This window comes from Eleutherodactylus coqui, chromosome 3 (assembly GCF_035609145.1).
Source record: "Eleutherodactylus coqui strain aEleCoq1 chromosome 3, aEleCoq1.hap1, whole genome shotgun sequence".
NCBI classification, from domain to species: Eukaryota; Metazoa; Chordata; class Amphibia; order Anura; family Eleutherodactylidae; genus Eleutherodactylus; species Eleutherodactylus coqui.
In genome coordinates, this window is record NC_089839.1 from 238,825,127 (window position 1) to 238,844,386 (window position 19,260).

Sequence of the window (19,260 nt, forward strand, 5' to 3'; positions counted from 1 at the left end):
TTTGCCCAATTAGGCAGTTACTCGAAAAAAGTGATGGTCGATCGAGTAATTGTCCTAAACAAGCACGTTCGCTCATCTTTAATATTCACCTTTTTGCAGCTGCTGGGGATCAGCCGCGTCCAGCCGACTCTTCTCCTGAACTGCTTTCTGTAGTATTCAGCAGGTAGGAATTTAAAATCCCCGCCTGCTGAATGGGCTGCCTCTGATTGGTCACAGCCCAGGGCTGTGCTGGACACGGCTGATCTCCAACAGCTGCAAAAAGGTGAGTATATATATTTTTTTATTTTTTACACCTTTTTTGGATGCTTTTCAGGGAAGGGCTTATATTTGAAGCCCTTCACCGAAAATTAATACAGCGCTTGCCGGCAGCCAATTGCTTTCAATGGAGCCGGCTGTGTTGCCGGCTCCATTAAATTCAATGGGCGAACATTGTTCTCCACTGCCACAGCTGTGACACAGCTGTGGCAGAGGATAGCGGGTAGCACCCGTGTGACCAAACCCTTTAGGCTGATAAACGCTGCTAGCAGCATTTTTTTCAGCCATGACTCTGGCTTCGGTCACACGACTTTTGTGGGCATCAGTTTTGCGCACGAAAAATCGTGCGAATAAACACCTGTGTGACTAAGCCCTGAGACTTAATGCATATATATATATATATATATATATATATATATATATATATATATATATATATATATATAATTTTTTTATTTTTTTTTATTTACCTTTTATTTTATTTTATTTTATTTTAAACACACAGGTGATTTTAAAGGGACACTAACTTTTAGGACATCTAGTAACTTGTATTAGACCTAATATATCTGTAAAAATGTTGTTGCTTTACCACTGCAAATCCAGTTTGAAATGTCTGCCATTTGGGGTCTCCCTTCCAACTTCTCTCCAATCCTCTCTGTCGTTAGGTGCAGAGTTACTTTACAGGTATACAGGGACATTTTCATGGCAACAGGGGGAGGGGCTATCCTCACAGGCAGCTCTCATGCACTTACAGGCTGCAGGCTGATAGATCTGAAGATACTGTGATAATGATCTCCATAGTCTTTGCCTCTCCTTTTGTTTCATCATCTGTTTGTGTGTCTGTGTGTGCACACATTAAAATGTTATTCTTAGTAATTGCACATTTACATGGGATGACTGTGTTTGAACGACTGTACAAGTGCTGACATCATCGCTAGTTGTTAGCGCTCATGCAGAACGTTTAGACAGGCAGATCACCACTGACTGTCACTGGCTTCTCGCTCAGCACTTCACATTCTATGTGAAGCACTGAGCAGGGAGCATTTAAGGACAGCGAAAACTCAGTGAACCAGTGATGCTTTTTATGCTACTTGAAAGTGAGTGACAAACAAATAAAAAAATGATGTTTTACATTCAGATGTAATGATTATCGCACATTTTGGTTCATTTGAATAATCGTCCCAAGTAAATGGCCCTTAAGAGTGCCTGAGGAAGAACCATAAGTAGGTTCAAAAGCTTGCTGTAACAATCTTTTTGTTAGCCATTAAAAGATCACATATCTGCAAGTGGACGAGGAGGAAAGAGAGGGGTAGAGCAAAACCTGTATAGTCGTGTTTGTTGTGAACAATGATACTACATACGTGGTGAAGAGAGTGGAGGGGTAACTTCAACAGTGGAGGTACTGCCTGACCAGATGATGCACCACCTTCTCCTGCTCCTGCCCTGGCTGACCCTCACTAATCTGGATCTTATTATTAACCCTTTTGGGACCCACCAATTGCTTGCATATTTTAAAAACCAGCCAAACTAATGAAGGGGTTATCCCTGAAACGCGTTTTCATAAACTGATCACGTACTTTATTAAACAAAAAGAGAAGTTTTCCACACCTTTGGTCACTTGCTATAATCTGGAGTCTTGTGTCTTCTCCACTGCCAGTTTTTAGTCCTATTCACATATCTACAAGATCACTTTTGTTTCTCTCACTGAGAAAAACAACATTTTGTTCTATTGGCTAACAAATGTTTTGGTTTACTAACCATTTAACCAGAATGCCTCTGAACGCTTGAATTGTCCTGGGAAAGCAGAGGGGTGGGCAATCAGATACTGCCACCTTGCCGATTGGACTACAGACAGTGCAGTGCAGCATGGGAAGTGAGGGCAAGGACGTCAGGACAGTGAACTACAGGCAGAGTGCTAGGCTTGCTACATGCCTCCTCTCTGTAAGTGGATTGCAAACACCAGAGCAAAAAAATTGGGAAGATCACCTGAAAATACGAAACAAGGTGCAAAACAGCAGCAAATGAGTGGGTAATGAGAACCTCATGTATTTTAGAAAACTTGTTGAAAACTCAGGTACGCTTTAAGAATTTTTTTAGTATACTTAACTGGTTCAAGCTCTTCAACTTCTGTCTCTTAACTGTTTAGCAGAAGACTGTGACTAGGAAAAGGGCGCTTTTACACGGGCCAATACATCGTTCAGTCTAACCACACGTCCCCACTGAATGACAAATGAGAATTTGTTTGCCGCTCAGTTTATGCACACATTAAACTAAACAATTGATCGGCCTGTGTAAACAAGCAGTCACTTATCTATAGACAACTTCTCAGACCTCTCCACCTCTATTCACTAGCCATAATCTTTCCTGTGTAAAAGCACAGGAATGATTATCGCTAGGACAACCAGTTGGGCATCTGTGCCCGACAGCTCATTCCATATAAAAGGGGTCAAAATCCATGTTTAACCAGCAAGTGACTTCTTCACTATGATCCTGCAGACATCTCCAATATATGCACAAATCTGGAGATAAGTATTTTATTAGATATGGCTATTATCTCTGTACCTACTTCAGTGCATCATCTTTTTACTCTGCTTGCATCAATTACCCTCTCAAGGCTTCTTGTGAGTCTTAAGGTCCATCTACATGGGACAATTGTTGTTCAGAATTGTTCAAATTCCTGCCTCCTGCAGGAATTTGAATGATAGTCATCCCATATAAATGTATGCAGTGACTGAACAACTGAATGAGAGTTGTTCAGTCATTCAGTTTCTGCATGCAGAAAACTGAAAGAAACGTTCAGTGTAAACAGCAGTTGTTCGCTTCTGAATGACTCTGTTGAATGTGAATGGAGGCGGGCACAGGGAGAGCGCTCCCCATCCTGCCCCGCCTCCATGCCAGCAACATTTTCAGCGATACTTGCTCCTGTGTAGCAGCACAGGAGTGAGCATCACTGGAATGTGCTGTTGGGCATTGTTTGACAAACAGCCCGCCAATTGGGGCATTAAGAGGGAAATTGATCCAGGGATAACAATGTAGAGTGATCTAAAGTGATAAAGTTAAAAGCCATGACTGATAAAACACTCTTATCTTCAAGAACTGTGTCCATAGTGGAGCAGTCTACAGAATCAGTGAAGAAGCCCTCTGTACTCACTGGCTGAATATGGCTTTTTCCTAGCAACAGTCTTTAGCTGAATAGGAAAGCAGCAACAGTTCAAGAGTGATTTTTCTACTGTAAGCAGCCGGAGTCAATAGAATTTATTAGCAAAAGTCTTAAAATCGCCTGTTATTCATAGAAAAAAAATTAAATGACAATAGCACTATTATATAAAAAACGTTGATGTAAATGATACACTTACTGGCTAAGCAGAAAACATATATTGGCATGCTTTCAGAGCACAAAGGTACCTTTATCTAGTCTGAGGAAGGAACCAAAATTCTGCAGCAAATCTGCCATGTGTTAACTCACCATAAGTCCTTCCTGATAAGTGCTTGATTCCCACGGTAACACCTCAGCCAGAGGCAACAGTATTTAAGACCTATTAGGTGGTTGGGCACCACTTTTAACTAATCTGATATTATACTGCGGACAACATCATTTATGCAGCAGTGGGAAAGGGAAGCATCTGAGTGTTCCTTTCGGTTCATGCGTTTACTCCTAGAAGAAGAAAAAAATTCACATGAGAAAAACAAAAAGCTATTAGATGAGGCGACAAAAGAAGCCAACAACTTCTCTGAAGAAATGGATTTTGACAAAAAAGAGAAGACCCTCAAACAAACAATTGATAAATATACCAACTACTTGAAAGAGAGAAAACACCATCAATTTAACCGAGACCATCGAGATTTCTCTGAGAATAAGGCTTATGACTACAGATCACAAACTGAATCAGAGGCCAGCACCTCAGAAAGTGAATTATCTGGGAACGAATCGTTACGCAGAGGACAATACTTTGAAAGGACAAAAGGCAGAAACTTCTCACGTGGTAGAACCAGGGGTAGGGGAAGAATATATAATCCGACTGGAGATCGTTTTTTAGGCCCAATGTCTACCTATCTACTATGCGAATGCAGGGGACCACCTCAATGAACTTAATGGATGAAGGGACCACTAATAAGAGTACAGGGACTCTACCGGATCCTGAGAAAGATATGACCATCATTAATTTGTCAAAGAAGATTCTGTCTTTGGACGAAATTACAGTCCTCAAAAAAGGTCTGTCATTCGTGCCTACACATCAGTTTGATCTGTTTACGTGGGAGAAAGACTTAGCGCTATTTCTTAGAAAGCTACGCTGGCGTAAGTATTACGCTATTCAAGAGCGTAAGAAAAGCGCTGAATTGAATCTTGATCCGAGCGACATCACTGCTCTTAACGACCTAGACCAGCTCTCACAAGAAGCTCGCAGACCCATAGGGGAAGGCCCCTTTACGAACTTGAAGAATAAAAGTACTAGTATGCCGCCTGTTGGTGATAATCCACACATTGATATAATTAAGACTCTGGTAAAACAAGAACTTCAATTACTATCACAAGAAAAGTGTTTCCATCACCAAAATCTCTCAGTAACGGAAAAAAAGCCTTGGTCTCCTTAGAAAAAGATCACAATATTGTAATAAAACAATCAGATAAAGGAGGAAATATTGTCATCATGGATAAATCAGATTACCAAGAAATGTGTTTACAGCTCTTAAAAGATACTTCAAGCTATGGTAAACTCTCAAAGGATCCTACTGATGAATTCTCACAACAATTAAAAGAAATATTAACCAAGGCTTTAGAAAATCACTTAATTGACAACAGAGAATTTGAGTTCTTACATATCAGTTATCCTCAGGTGGCGACGTTCTACGCCATACCCAAAGTTCATAAGGGCCTGTCCCCGCTTAAAGGTCGCCCAATAGTCTCTGGGATTAACAGCATTACACAAAATCCAACTGTCTATATCGACAAAGTTCTTCGGAATTTCGTAGAGGCATTACCTTCATACGTCCAAGACACCACGGACGTACTCAGGAAACTGGATGGCATCTGCGTCCCAGAAACAGTTTATCTTGCGAGCTTAGATGTAGAAGCTCTTTATACAACTATTCCCCATCATGGTGGCCTCAAAGCAATAAAGCACTTCCTCAGCCAAAGGGGTCAACATTTCAGTCTGCATAACATGTTCATAATAGAACTATTACAGTTCATCCTGGAACATAATTATTTTCTTTTTAATGGCAAATTCTTCCACCAGCTCAGGGGTACCGCAATGGGGAGCCCATGTGCGCCCACTTATGCAAATCTTTACCTGGGCTGGTGGGAGGAAAAATTTCTCTTTGAAGAATCCAACTTAAAATGGACAAACATGGTAGACATCTGGCTGAGGTACATAGACGATGTGCTTATACTGTGGTCAGGGGATACTGATTCCTTTCGAGATTTCGTCAACATGCTGAATAAAAACGATCTTGAGTTGAGGTTCACATCAGAGATTAACTCCCAATCAATCACGTTCTTGGACCTCCAAATTTCCAAAACCTCGACTGGCACCTTGGCAACTACTATCTATAGGAAGCCCACAGCTACCAACAATCTCCTCCATTATCAAAGTCACCATCCATGGGCCCTTAAAAAGGGCATTCCAAAAGGGCAGATTTTGAGGACGAAAAGAAATTGCTCTGAACCCCAGGAATTCGAAGTAAAAGCTAGAGAAATGGCGGATAGATTCACAAGACGAGGTTATCCAGAGAACGTGATTAGAGAGGCGCAAACGGCAGCGGCAGTAAGAACAAGAACTGAGCTCCTATCAAGAAAAGTGAAAGAACAGGGTGAAGGTTTAATACGGATGATAGCAACATACGATGAAAAATCCGCCAAAGTTAGGGGAATTTTCCAAAAATATTGGAACATTCTAAGAAGGGACACTGACCTCACAAGATGTTTATCTGAGCAACCCTCTATTACATACCGGAGGGGGAGGAGCTTGAGGGACAGATTGGTGCACAGCCACTATATTCCCAAAGTGGACCCACAAAACTGGCTGGATCAACACCCAATTTCAGGCTCTTTCAGATGTTCGGGCTGCAAAGCCTGTCCTTTTATGGAGAGGACCAAAACCTTCACTGGTGCAGCAACGGGTAAAATCTACTCTATTAGGAGCTTCATAAACTGCAGAACCACAGCCGTTATATATGTCGCAACATGTCCTTGTCCAAAGGACTATGTAGGTAAGACGACACAACAACTGCGAAGAAGAGTGCTCTCACATATAGGAAACATAAACAGGAATGAGAGCACTAGTTTAGCAAACCACATCCGAGACGTACATGGGAATGATCCCCATAAGGTGGTATTTAGAGGAATCGAGACCCTGCGTTTGACGGCACGTAGAGGCAATGTAGATCGCGATCTACTTCAGAAGGAATCAAGATGGATCCATCGCTTGAATTCAGTGGCTCCAAATGGCTTGAATGAATGTTTGTCGTTTGCTCCTTTCATTTAAGTGTTAATAGATACCATGAATATAATGTGAGGACCTCAAAAATACATCTGTAAAATAAATATGGTTGTAATAACACACAGGTTATAGTAGCAACATTTTGAGATGAATGGATCAAATAAAAATAAAAAACCTTAATTAAGACAATGGTGTAGTCTTTTTATGGAAACACTTATCTTGTTCAGCAAGAAAAATCAGTTCATTTGCTGTTAGCTTGAGCTACAATTAAAATATACCACTCCAAATAAATATCACTGCACAAATCATAGAAATGACACGACAGCCCTGTTCTAATGTTTTATTGCTCATAATGGTTTGCTAGGTAGTGTGATCATAAAACAATAGGATCGCCTATTTAATACATCATTCATATAATAAAACAGTTGGAGATAGTTTCTCCGTTAAAAGTGAGCGATTTCAAACTAATAAGGGGACAGTGAGCATGGGCGTTGAACAAGCAGACAGCTAGTGAGACATAAACAACAAACTGTCAAGCAAGACAGCGGTACTCAGGATATAATGCTGAATTTCTGCAATAGTTAAGGACCTGTGTGGCGCCTCGTGAGTTAATAGGTCACATGACATCCGCAGCCACATGATTTGAGTCATGGGACACTAGTGGTCACATGATTGCAGCAGATGGGAACGCCCACTTCAGGGCCGGACGTCTTGTGATAGGTGCAAACAGAGACGGGCCCCCAATGAGAGGGGAGGAGTTTGGTATACTTAAACCTTGGCAAACCAGAGGATACCAGGTCTGTCAGTTTATTGTGGGACATTGATCCCAGCGGTTGCACATGCTGTGCTGTGTGGGAAAGGTTGAAGGGTGCTATCAGATATCACATCCGATTCCAGTACTATGTTACAGCTCTCTTTAGTGATCTGGGCAGCAAACTAAGTCAGCTTTAGTGTTTAGTCACTGCAATTGAGCCAAAGTATCTAGCTCTCTTGACTTAGACTAACCTAAAGCTGCACTAAGGACACTAATGATAACACAGTTTATCAATGGGCTCATAATATTGAGGCCCAACTGTGTTTATGACCGCCTATATAAAAACATTTCAAGTAGCTGTGTAACATCTGTTAGCTACTTACTGATGGTTTATAAACAAACATCAGGGACAGCTACACAGAAGTACCCCAGTAAGTTACTAGAATAATTTATGGAATAAGATCACACTGATGACCATTAGTCTAACAGAGTCACAGTGAAGATACATACATCAGTTGGATGCCAGTCCGTGTATTATCGTAACCACATGATTCCTGAATGATATCATTTATGTGGTTAGAGATCTAGCTCGGAAGGCATCCGTTAACCACGATTAAACTTAAATCAATCTGGGCTGGATACTTCAAGTACTGAGCTGAAACCAATTAATATCATAATTCAGACCATTTGCAACACAAGTATCATCAAATTTTGGGGAAAAGAAAACTCCCGTACTATATAAAAATCCACAAGGAAAAAAAAAAGGGAGTTTTTGATAAGTGATTAATACATCCTCACTATCCATCATCAAAGTGGACCTATTTCTGTAATATACTGTCTCCCCATCCTGATGAATCAGTCACAGGTTGGAGGTGACTGAAGAAACGCGTCGACTGTGGGAGAATAAATTAATTTCTGCACGATACACAAAAACAAGTTGATCGTGCATAATTTATATACTTTTTGTCCACCAACAGAATCTATTGATATTGGAACTACAGTGTTGATACTTTACTGATCGTAAATTGATCATTTAGATTGATATATATCTGTGTATGTTTGTCAGGGAGCTCAATTTTTAACAGAGTGAATAAAAGTTATATTTTATGTTTAAAATTAGTAAGTGGGCTCTTCCCAGTGTAAATAATTAAGTTTAAAAAGAACCCTACTGTCACAGTGATTAGCCAGATAAATACCAGTACCAAATTAAGGGTGCGTTCACATGAACGTATATCGGCTCGGTTTTCACGCCGAGCCGATACACGTTGTCCTCGTGTGCAGAGGGGGGAGGATGGAAGAGCCAGGGCCAGGAACTGTGCTCCCGCCCCCTCTCTGCCTCCTCTCCGCCCCTCTGCACTATTTGCAATGGGGAGAGGCGGGACGGGGGTGGGGCTAATTCATGGACCTTAGCCCCGCCTCCGTCCTGCCTCCTCTCATTGCAAATAGTGCAGAGGGGCGGAGAGGAGGCAGAGAGGGGGCGGGAGCACAGTTCCTGGCCCTGGCTCTTCCATCCTCCCCCCTCTGCACACGAGGACAACGTGTATCGGCTCGGCGTGAAAACCGAGCCAATATACGTTCATGTGAACGCACCCTAACTCGGGCGAAGCCGGGTATATCAGCTAGTGTGTGTGTGTGTGTGTGTGTGTATATATATATATATATATATATATATATATATATATATTATATATATTTATATATATATATATATTTTTTATATATATATATATATATATATATATATTTATATATATATATATATATTTTTATATATATTTATATATATATATATATATTTATATATATATATATATTATTTTTTTTTATATATATATATTTTATATATATATATATATTTTTATATAATATATATATTTTTATATATATTTATATTTATATATAATTTCCTGCTCTGTTTAAAAAAAATTCATTGAAGCAGTGAGATCCTAATACTCAACAACTTAGGGCTCATGTCCACGGGCAAAAGAAGAATTAAAATCCGCAGCGGATTTTAACTCTTCTCCCGCGCGCGGATCCGCACCCCATAGGGATGCATTGACCACCCGCGGGTAGATAAATACCCGCGGATGGTCAATAAAAGGGATTTTAAAAAAAATGGAGCATGAAAAAATCTGGACCATGCTCCATTTTCGTGCGGGTCTCCCGCGGGGACGGCTCCCGCGGGCTTCTATTGAAGCCTATGTAAGCCGTCCGGATCCGCGGGAGACCTAAAATAGGAATTTAAAAGAATGTACCCATCCGGAGCGGACCGGGAAGGTCTTCTCTTCCTCACGGCTGGATCTTTCTTGCTTCGGCACGGCGGATGTGCCCGGCGCATGCGCGCGGCACGTCGGAGACGTGCCGGCGACGTGACGAGTTCATCCGCCGGCCGAAAAAGAGGATCCGGCCGTGAGGAAGAGAAGACCTTCCCGGTCCGCTCCGGATGGGTAAATTCTTTTAAATTCCTATTTTCAGCACTCATGTCCGCGGGGCAGGAGGGACCCGCTGCAGATTCTCCATGTAGAATCCGTAGCGGCCTGATTTTCCCCGTGGACATGAGGCCTTACAGAATAGAATCTAAAAGTGATTCCTTTATTATATAGTGATTAAAAACAGAGCAACACTTATGGCTTTGTAGCGATAGAGTGATTACTATGGCTGCCAGTCACAATGTTTTTTTAGAAACAAGGCAACCCAAACAATTATTTATTGTCTGGCTTGCCTCGTTTGTAAATTAGGCTCTGGTGTTAGGGTGGATTCGAAGGAACATATTTTCTTTTTTTTTTCAAATCCAATTTTTTATTATGGTTTACACAGGATAAACAAGGGATCAGACATCATCTCTACACAGACAGACATTCAATTGGGCTGCAGTCCGATGCGTAACAACGCTCCCGCAAAGTGAATCCGCTACATACATATTATTCTCCGCTTGGAAAGTCTAAACGAACCTTAACTATTATAATGACCCAACTGGGGAGCTTTGACGTCCCGCATCGGGCCGAACTCGGCAAACAACCTTTAACAGTCTGCACTAACTAAGACGAAAACGGACAAGACAAACACTGACACTCACAGTAGGGGGGGAGGGGGGATCAGGGGGGGGGGGGAGTAGAATAGGGGGCCTACCCAAGCGGGGGGTTTAGGGGGTTACCTCTCATACGTCCCACGACGCCGCGGATCTCACCTCTCGCCAAGGAGCCCACGTCACAATGAATTTGTCATAGGTATTATTTGACCAACTGTGCAGTTCCTCCAAGGAGTATAAGCTGTCCACTCTCTCCCTCCAGAGACCCAGCGATGGAGGAGCCCTCTGAAGCCACAAGCGGGGAATCAAGGATTTAGCTGTGTCTATTAATAGGGCTACTAGTTTGTTCTTTTTCGGATGGAAGTGTTTACTCGGCCTCCACTGAAAAACCAGGTCTGGGGAGAGGCAGACACCAGGCGCAACTTTTTCAATGATTTTCCCCACACCCCTCCAGAAGGGGATCAACACCGGGCAATCCCACCAGATGTGAAGATATGAGCCCGTCTCTCTCATACATCTCCAGCAGGAATCTTGAGGAGCGAGCTTATGTTCAAATAGCCATTGTGGCGTCCGATACCATCTGACTAGAAGCTTATAGTGCGCCTCTTGTGCAATTACACAGGGGGTGAGGCCGAAGGACGTATCAAGGATCGTCCCGGTCTCCTCCTCCGTGAGCCGGATACCCAGCTCCCTCTCCCATGATGTAAGAAAAGCTGGTTTGTAGGGTTGGAAGGGGGAGATAAAGGCCCTGCGAATAAACGATATCTTTTTATGTGAGGTTCTATTATCTGACCAGGACTTTTCAAACACAGTGAGGGGTCTGGTCGACCTGTACTCCCCGAAAAATTCTTTGAAGAAACTTGCAAGTTGAGCCCCTTCCAAGAAGGCGAGGGATTCCGTGGGGAGTAGTTTTTGGAGGATCGTTGGGGGTGACAAATGCGCAAGAGCTTGCAAGTTGGCTATGGAGATCGACCTGCATTTGCTCCATACAGGTGCCCGGGGTCGGTCCCCTTGCGAATTCATTAATCTAGGGATCACGTCTATGGGGGAGATAGGCGATGGAGACGGCGCCAGCTCCTTCCTGAGCTTATCCCACACTTCGCAAGGTCCCCTGAGGAGGGGGTTAAACGTTTTGGCCCGGTATTGGGCGCTTGTGGGAAGCCATAAGACCTCAGATAGAGGTACGTAGCTATGCTCTACCAACAGCCTTGAGAGTGGTTCGTCACACCTCAACCTAGAGATGTCCCACCAGTAGCGGAGATGTGCTGCGCAATAATAATCATAAAGGTTGGGGAGATCAACACCCCCTCCCTTTTCTTTCTAGTCATCAGACCCTGTGCCAATCTCGGTCTCCTCTGTCTCCATACGAACGCCGAAAAAACCGCACGCATTAGTTTGAAAAATTTTGTGGGGAGGTGAATAGGGAGCATTCTTATCTTGTAAAGTATGAGAGGGAGGATATACGTCTTTATAATATTCTTTCTGCCCAGCCAGGAGATGTAGGGAATGTCATATGACTTGAGCAGTTGTTTGACCCGCGAGATGAGGGGTATAAAATTAGTAACGTACAGGTCTTCCGCTTTTTTGGTCAATTTAATCCTAAGGTATTCCAGATGGGAAGACGACCAAGTGAAAGGGGAGTTGCTTCTTAGATTTTCATATTGCCTTTGCGGGATGGAGACGTTTAGCGCTGTTGATTTCGTAAAATTAATCTTAAAATTTGAGAATGCCCCGAACTCTTCAAGCAGTTCAGAGAGTCTGGGAAGACTCTTCTGAGGCTCCGCCACCACAAAGGCAATGTCGTTGGCGAATGCCGCCGCCGAAATCTGCTGTTCTCCCACCCGCAGGCCCCTAATCCCTGGGTCCTGTCTGACCCTCAGGAGCAGGGGCTCGAGGGACAAGATGAAAAGTGATGGGGAGAGGGGGCAACCCTGCCGCATGCCATTTTTTATAAGGAAGGGAGGAGAGAGGATCTCATTAATTTTCAGCCTTGCATTTGGGCAACCGTAGAGCGAGAAGATCGCTCGTGTAAACTGTACCGGAAGACCGAAGGCAAGCAGCACTCTCTCCATGTACAGCCAGTCCACCCTATCAAAAGCCTTTTCGGCATCTGTACCTACTAGGGCGAGTGGTATCCTGTGGTGTTGGGCGTACCTGGCCACATGGAGGAGTTTGATGCAGTTGTCTCTCCCCTCCCTCCCCTTAACGAAGCCCGCCTGTTCTGAGTCAATCAGTCCGGCCATAAACGGCTCCAATCTTTTCGCTAGCAATTTAGCCCACAACTTCATATCTAGATTAATCAAAGATATGGGGAGGTAGCTGCCGCACAACTCCGGGTCCTTATTATCTTTGAGGATTAACAGAATATGGGCTTCCTGGGATTGACGCGGCAGGGATGCCCCCCTAAAAGGTCATTAAACAAGGATGCCAGTCTAGGTTTTAATGTGGAGAGGAAGGTTTTATAATATTGTATCGGTAGGCCGTCCGGACCCGGACTTTTATTGGGGGGACTCGAGGTAATCAGCGCCTCCACTTCCTCCTGTGTGACCTGTGTGACCAGTATTGTGGCACCTGCAGAGTCCAGTTTCGACATATTAAGTTGCTCCAGAAATTTGTCTACATGGGCCGCGGGATTCCCTACCGGAGGGGTATTATGGGAGTCCCGAAGGTTGTACAGGTTCGAGTAAAACCTCTGAAACTCCGCTGCAATGTCTCTAGAGGTGGTCAGTGTCGCCCCCGTGGTGGATTTGATCGCTCTGATTTGGTTTTTTGTCCTAGCCTTTTTAATCATTGACGACATGAGCTTACTGCCTTTATTTCCCTGGGCGTATATTTTGTGTCTGAAATGCAGCTGGCTTTTGTTAAATTTAGCGTTGAGCAGGAGTTTCAGGTCTGCTCTTGCTGCCGCAAGTTCAGCCAGGTTCTGCTTCGCCTGGGAGAGTTTCACAGTCAACTCCAGACTGGCGATCTGTGAAAGCTTCTCATCAATAGCTTTCTGGTTTCTTTTCTTGACTCGTGAGCCCAGGGCTATAAGAAGGCCTCGCATAGAAGCCTTATGGGCTTCCCAAACCACAGGTGAGCTTGACTCTTCTGTTGAGTTGAGACAAAAATATTCTTCTAGGTATTTTGATAAGTACTCTCTATCCTCTATTTGATCTAAAAGGGAGGAATTCAATGACCATCTCCACTCCCTGGCTAAAAGCTGAGGGAGGCGCAGAGATGTATGCACCGGGGCGTGATCAGATATCGTCATAGTATCAATGTTCGAGCTGATCAGGGATGGAAGAAGGGAGGAGGAGACCAGGACGTAATCCAATCTCTGGAATGTGGAATGTACGGAGGAGAAAAATGAAAAATCTTTCGTGGTAGGATGCAAGGTACGCCAGGCATCTACCAAGCCCAATTCCTGGAGCCATTTGCCCAATTTTTCAGTTTACCTTGGGATATATGTGAGCGGCCCGAAGAGGAGTCTACAGTGGGATTGAGGGTAACGTTCAGGTCACCCGCTAAAATAATCTGGCCCTGATTGAAGTGTTTTAAAATTTCAAGCTGCTTTAGCAACCAAGGGATTTGTTCTGTATTTGGAGGGTATAAGTTGGCTAAAGTTATTTTTGAATTGTTCAGAGTGCCCCTGATGAACAGGACTCTGCCCTCGTCGTCTCTGAACTGAGCCTCCTCGACAAAATTAATTGCTCTATGAAGAAAAATGGAGACCCCCTTCGAGGCCGACGAGGGGTGAGTGCAGTGGAACGCTCTAGGGAATGACTTCCCTGGCAGGGAAAAAGTTTTATTACCTTTGTAGTGGGTCTCCTGGAGGAAGAGAATTTTAGTGTCGTACCTCCTCAGTAGCAACTCGAGGCTGTGGCGTTTGGCGGGCGAGTTGAGACCTTTGGCGTTGAAGGAGGTGAGACGCAGTCCGTTCATTACGAGAACCCTCTACTAAATATGAGAGAGAGGACACGTGAGTAACCAACACAGAGTTAGCAGTTATAGAGAGTGAGAAAGGTCTCCGTTAGCACTCTCCTACGCGATACCCGGGCTTGGTGGCGGGGCGTGAGGCGGGGAAAGGAGGGGAAGGTAAGACAGGTGGGGGAGCAAGATACAAGTAGGTGGGGGTTCGCACAAATCTAAATCAGCAGAACAAACAACGCAAAGATAAATCCCTGCAGCAGAGCTTCTGCTGGCAGAGAAAACCTATTTTGAGTGAGCCCCGGGGGGGGGGGGGGCAATGACTCCCTACTTAGGGCCCACTCTAGGGGCAGTCTACTGAGATCCCACCAAGCAACGGCTCTGGTGGGAGGTCAGAGAATTAGTTTCGGCCTGGACGATACAGGCACCCACAGCCCACAATTAAATGACAAAAAAACATAACTCAGCCAAACATAGGAACCGGTAGTTCTAGGTACTTGCATCAATATCGGCTAATACTCGTTCTACAAAGCATTCGCCCAACATTCTACATAATCACCGGCCCGGATAATGTGTTATGCGATATCAAGTCCCGATAGAGGAGCGTTACGCCGTCACGAACACGAACGGTCTTTCCATTCTCCTGAAAGGTTCTATACCGGTCCGCCGATCCGCACGACGCCAACCCTCTGTTGCAGCAAGCTGTAGGAATAAAAGGTTAGCAGGCAAAAAAGAAGCAAACTGGAACCATCCGACCACCGAAGGGCTATCCCCAAGCCGCTCAAGGATTGGCCATAGGAGGGGGGAGCCCGACGGCTTGTCACCGAGTCTGGGGGCAAAACAGGAGAGAGCACTCTCCAGTCCTAGCGAATCACGAGTCCTGCTTGGGTTTTTTCTTTTTCCCTTTCGGGGATTTCGCACTGCCCGCCAGCAGCCAGTCTCCCGGGCTCTCTAAAGGCTGGAACTGGGGGAGGTCCGGGAGAGGTTGCCAATTGGGAAGCTCGATTGGATCCATTTCCAGTAGGTCCCACAGCTCCCGCATCTCTTCTTGGGAGCGTATGTTGACCCTCTTGCCCTTGATGGTCGCACTGATGCCGAAAGGGAACAACCATCCCACGTGCTCTCAGGACTTCCAGCAAGGGACGCAAGGCTTGGCGCTTTGCTAGGGTAGAGGGCGCCAGGTCCTGGAAGATCGAGATAGGCGCTCCTTCGAACTTCAGATCCTTAAAGGTTCTGGCCGCCCGAAGGACCGCTACTGCGTCTGAGAAGGACAATAATTTACAAATAACGTCCCTTGGCGGTTCAGAGGGGCCCGACGGCGTTCTGAGGGCCCGATGAATCCTCTCAACGCAAATAGTGGACGATCTCTCCTCTCCCAATACGGCGGCAAAAATAACTTTAGCGACTTTATCAAGGCATTCGTTTGCATAAGATTCAGGGATGCCTTTAAAGCGCAAATTATTCCGCCTGTTCCTGTTTTCTAAGTCTTCCTGGAGCAGGAGAGACCTATTTAAATGCAGGTGCTGTTCCTTTAAGGCTTGCTCCATTTGCAGAGAGTGAGAAGCAAAGGCTGCAGAGGAGGGCTCAAGATCTTCCACCCTGTGCCCTATTTGTTTGAAATCTTCTTTAATCTCTGCTAAATCAGCACTAATGGGGCGCAGGGCTTCTGATAACAGGTTCTTCATGAAGCCCCTGGATATGGACTCACCATCTTCCTCCTCCGAGGACTGCTCCCCTTCTTCCTCATGGCTGAGAGCGGGAGCGAGCGCTCGTGCCGGCGCCATCTTCGCCGGGGGCCGCGGGGAGCGAGAGGAGCGATCCTTGAAGAAACCCCTCATGTCAGCTTGCGTTTTGGATGGGCGAGGGGTGCCCTGCAGGTCAGTGCTCTTCTCCTTGTTTGTTTTGCCCATCTTTTTATCGGCTGGGCGCTGCTGTACGGTGCCGTGGGTGCCCGTTTGTGGGAGCGCAGCTATCAAGCAGCCATTGCGCTCGGCGTCCAGGCTCCGCCCCCCGAATGAACATATTTTCGAGGGTATTTCTGCATGTGAAAATCTCGCTAGAATAGCGTGACAAAGTGATGCCTTTGATTTCAATGGTTTTGTTTGGACAAACTTGTTTTTTTTGTCAGCAAAAGGGTAGGTCTTACCCTACCTTAATCCATGTTACTCAGAAAGCTGCCATAGACTTGTATAGCAGCTGAAAAAAAATGGCTTCTCGCTCAGAGCTTCACATTCTTTGTGAAACACTGAGCAGGGAGCATTTACACGCACTGAGAAGTCAGCAATCCAGCAATGCTTTTTATGCTGGTTGTAAGTGAATGACAAACGAATAATAAACAATGTTTTGCACTGAGACGTATGAATGAATTTTGCGCAATAATCATCTGTGTAAATGGCACCTAAGTACCCGAGGAAGAACCTTAAGTAGGTTTGAAAGCTTGCGGTAACAATTTTTTATAGGGTCACATGTTCAATTACTATAATTCAAATCTATTATAATTCTTTTTAATATTGGTCAAAGAACATAAACAAAATATAAAATATACAAGACAAAGGATTTAACTAGAGATGAGCGAGCGTACTCGTCCGAGCTTGATACTCATTCGAGTATTAGCTTGTTCGAGATGCTCGTTACTCGAGGCGAGCAGACCCCACTAGTGATGCTTCCCGAGCATCACAGCAGAGTGGAATGTCTATGACAGGCTCCAACCAGCACACAGGATTCCCTGTAGCTCTAAATTGTAGTCAGGTGTTCGATGCCGCAGAATACCTACCGTATATTCCGGCGTATAAGACGACCCCCCAACTGTCGCCTTATATACCTGGAATACCGTGTAAAAAAAAAAAAACAGTACTCACCTCCTCCGGCAGTCTGCGGCGCTGCTAAAGGCTGTCACTCCCTCCTCGTCCCCGACAGAGCATTGCTTTCTGGATGCGGGGCTTGAAATCCCCGCCTCCAGAAAGCTGATGCTGTGATTGGCTAACTCGCGCACCGTCAGTCAATCACAGCTATTCAATAACATTATTGAATGGCTGTGATTGGCTAACTCATGCTGTGTCAGCCAATCACAGCCATTCAATGATGCCCATTGAATGGCTGTGATTGGCTGATGGCGCGTGAGTTAGCCAATCACAGCATTAGCTTTTTGGAGGCGAGGATTTCAAGCCCCGCATCCAGAAAGCAATGCTCTGTCGGGGACAAGGAGGGAGCAACAGCCTGCAGCAGCGCCGCAGAACGCCGGGGGAGGTGAGTACTGTGGGGTTTTTTTACACTTTTTTTTTTGTATAGGCGGCGTATAAGACGACCCCTGACTGCAGAGAAGATTTTTCGGGGTTAAAAGGTCGTCTTATACGCCAGAATATACGGTAAGTGTAACAAAATATAAAACATACTAGCACTATTGTATATTAGTTAACAACAAAATGTATTAATTCTTGAATTGCATTAGTTGATTAGTTAGTCCTAATATTCAGAAAATTTTATAATCTAGACAATCGGTAACTTGCATTAACTGATTTCTCACCCGTACCATGATTGGGCAAATAAAATCAACTAGTAGGCCATGTCTATAAACATTACATGAGGCTTACTATTGTCCTCAGTAGGGATGAGCGAGCACACTCGTTCGAGCATTAGGGAACTTGAGATGCTCGTTACTCGAGACGAACACCACGCGGTACTTGAGTCCATTGCATTTCCTTCCTCGCATGTTTAGCGCCATTTTCTAGCCAATAGACATGCGGGGAAGGCATTACCACTTCCTGCTGTGACGTGCCAGCCTTATCCCACCCCACAGTAGTGAGTGGCTGGCGAGATCAGTTCTCGCCTAAGACGCATGCTGGCAGAGGTTAGGGAAAGTGCTGCTGCTGCTGCTATAGGGAAAGTGTTAGAGTAGGATCCTGTCTTCAAGAACCCCAACGGTCCTTCTTAGGGCTACTCTTCATAGTGTGCATTACTGTTGTGGCTGGCTGGGAGCAGTAGTGCACCATTTAGTTTTTTTTAAGCATCTCGGGCTGTGCAGGCCATTTCAACTATAGCGTTCTCAGTCTGCAGTGTATTATGCAAAGTTTAGGGAAAGAGCTGCTTATATAGGGAAAGTGTTAGAGTAGGATACTGTCTTCAAGAACCCCAATGGTCCTTCTTAGGGCTACATCTGACCGTGTGCATTATAGTTGTGGATGGCTGGGAGTAGAAGTGCATCAATTTTTGTATTACGCATCTAGGCCAGTTCCCAGCCTTTCAGTAATTGCGTTCTCAGCCTGCAGTGCCGTACAACCAGCTCTCACCGTGAAATTGCTCTCTAATATTTCCTAGCCTACTGCAAATGACTTCCGTTATACCGTTTTGTGTCTGAAGTGCATTAGACAGAGGTCTCACCGCTAAACAGTACTGTAATATTTCCTGGGCCACTGCAAAGTATTTCAGCTCTGCCGCTATGCAGAGCGTCTCACAATACCCTTTCCTTGGTGGGGTTGAGATAGCCGCAATTACCAGCACTATCCACTGGCTTTAGAGTCTTCTCCCACTCCATACAGCCTCTCTTATCTACAAGTCTCTGCGAGCAGTAAATCACCCCTAGGTATCAGTACAAGACAGCGGGTTAATTTTTTCAAGTCACTGCATAGAGCCTCTGCTATCTACAAGTCTCTGTGTGCGGTGAATTAAGCCACAGTTGTCAGTGCTCTACAGTGGGGTAATTTATTTGGGCCCTGCTCTATTCTTAATCCGCCATGATGAAGAGTAGGGGTAAGGGTCGCGGACGTCCAAGTGAGGGTGTGGGCACAGGCCGAGTTCCTGGGCGTGGTGAATCGCAGCCGGCTGCTGCGGGATTAAGAGAGAGGCAGGTTTCTGGGCTGCCCAGCTTCATATCACAA

The 19,260-nt window shown here is 44.8% G+C and overlaps 1 protein-coding gene across 1 annotated transcript in view; it reads left to right on the forward strand.

Annotated features, from left to right (window-relative positions):
- LOC136620287 (complement factor H-like) overlaps positions 1-19,260 on the forward strand; it is a 197,029-nt gene that overhangs the window by 130,087 nt on the left and 47,682 nt on the right. The gene's annotated exons all lie outside the window — the stretch shown is intronic.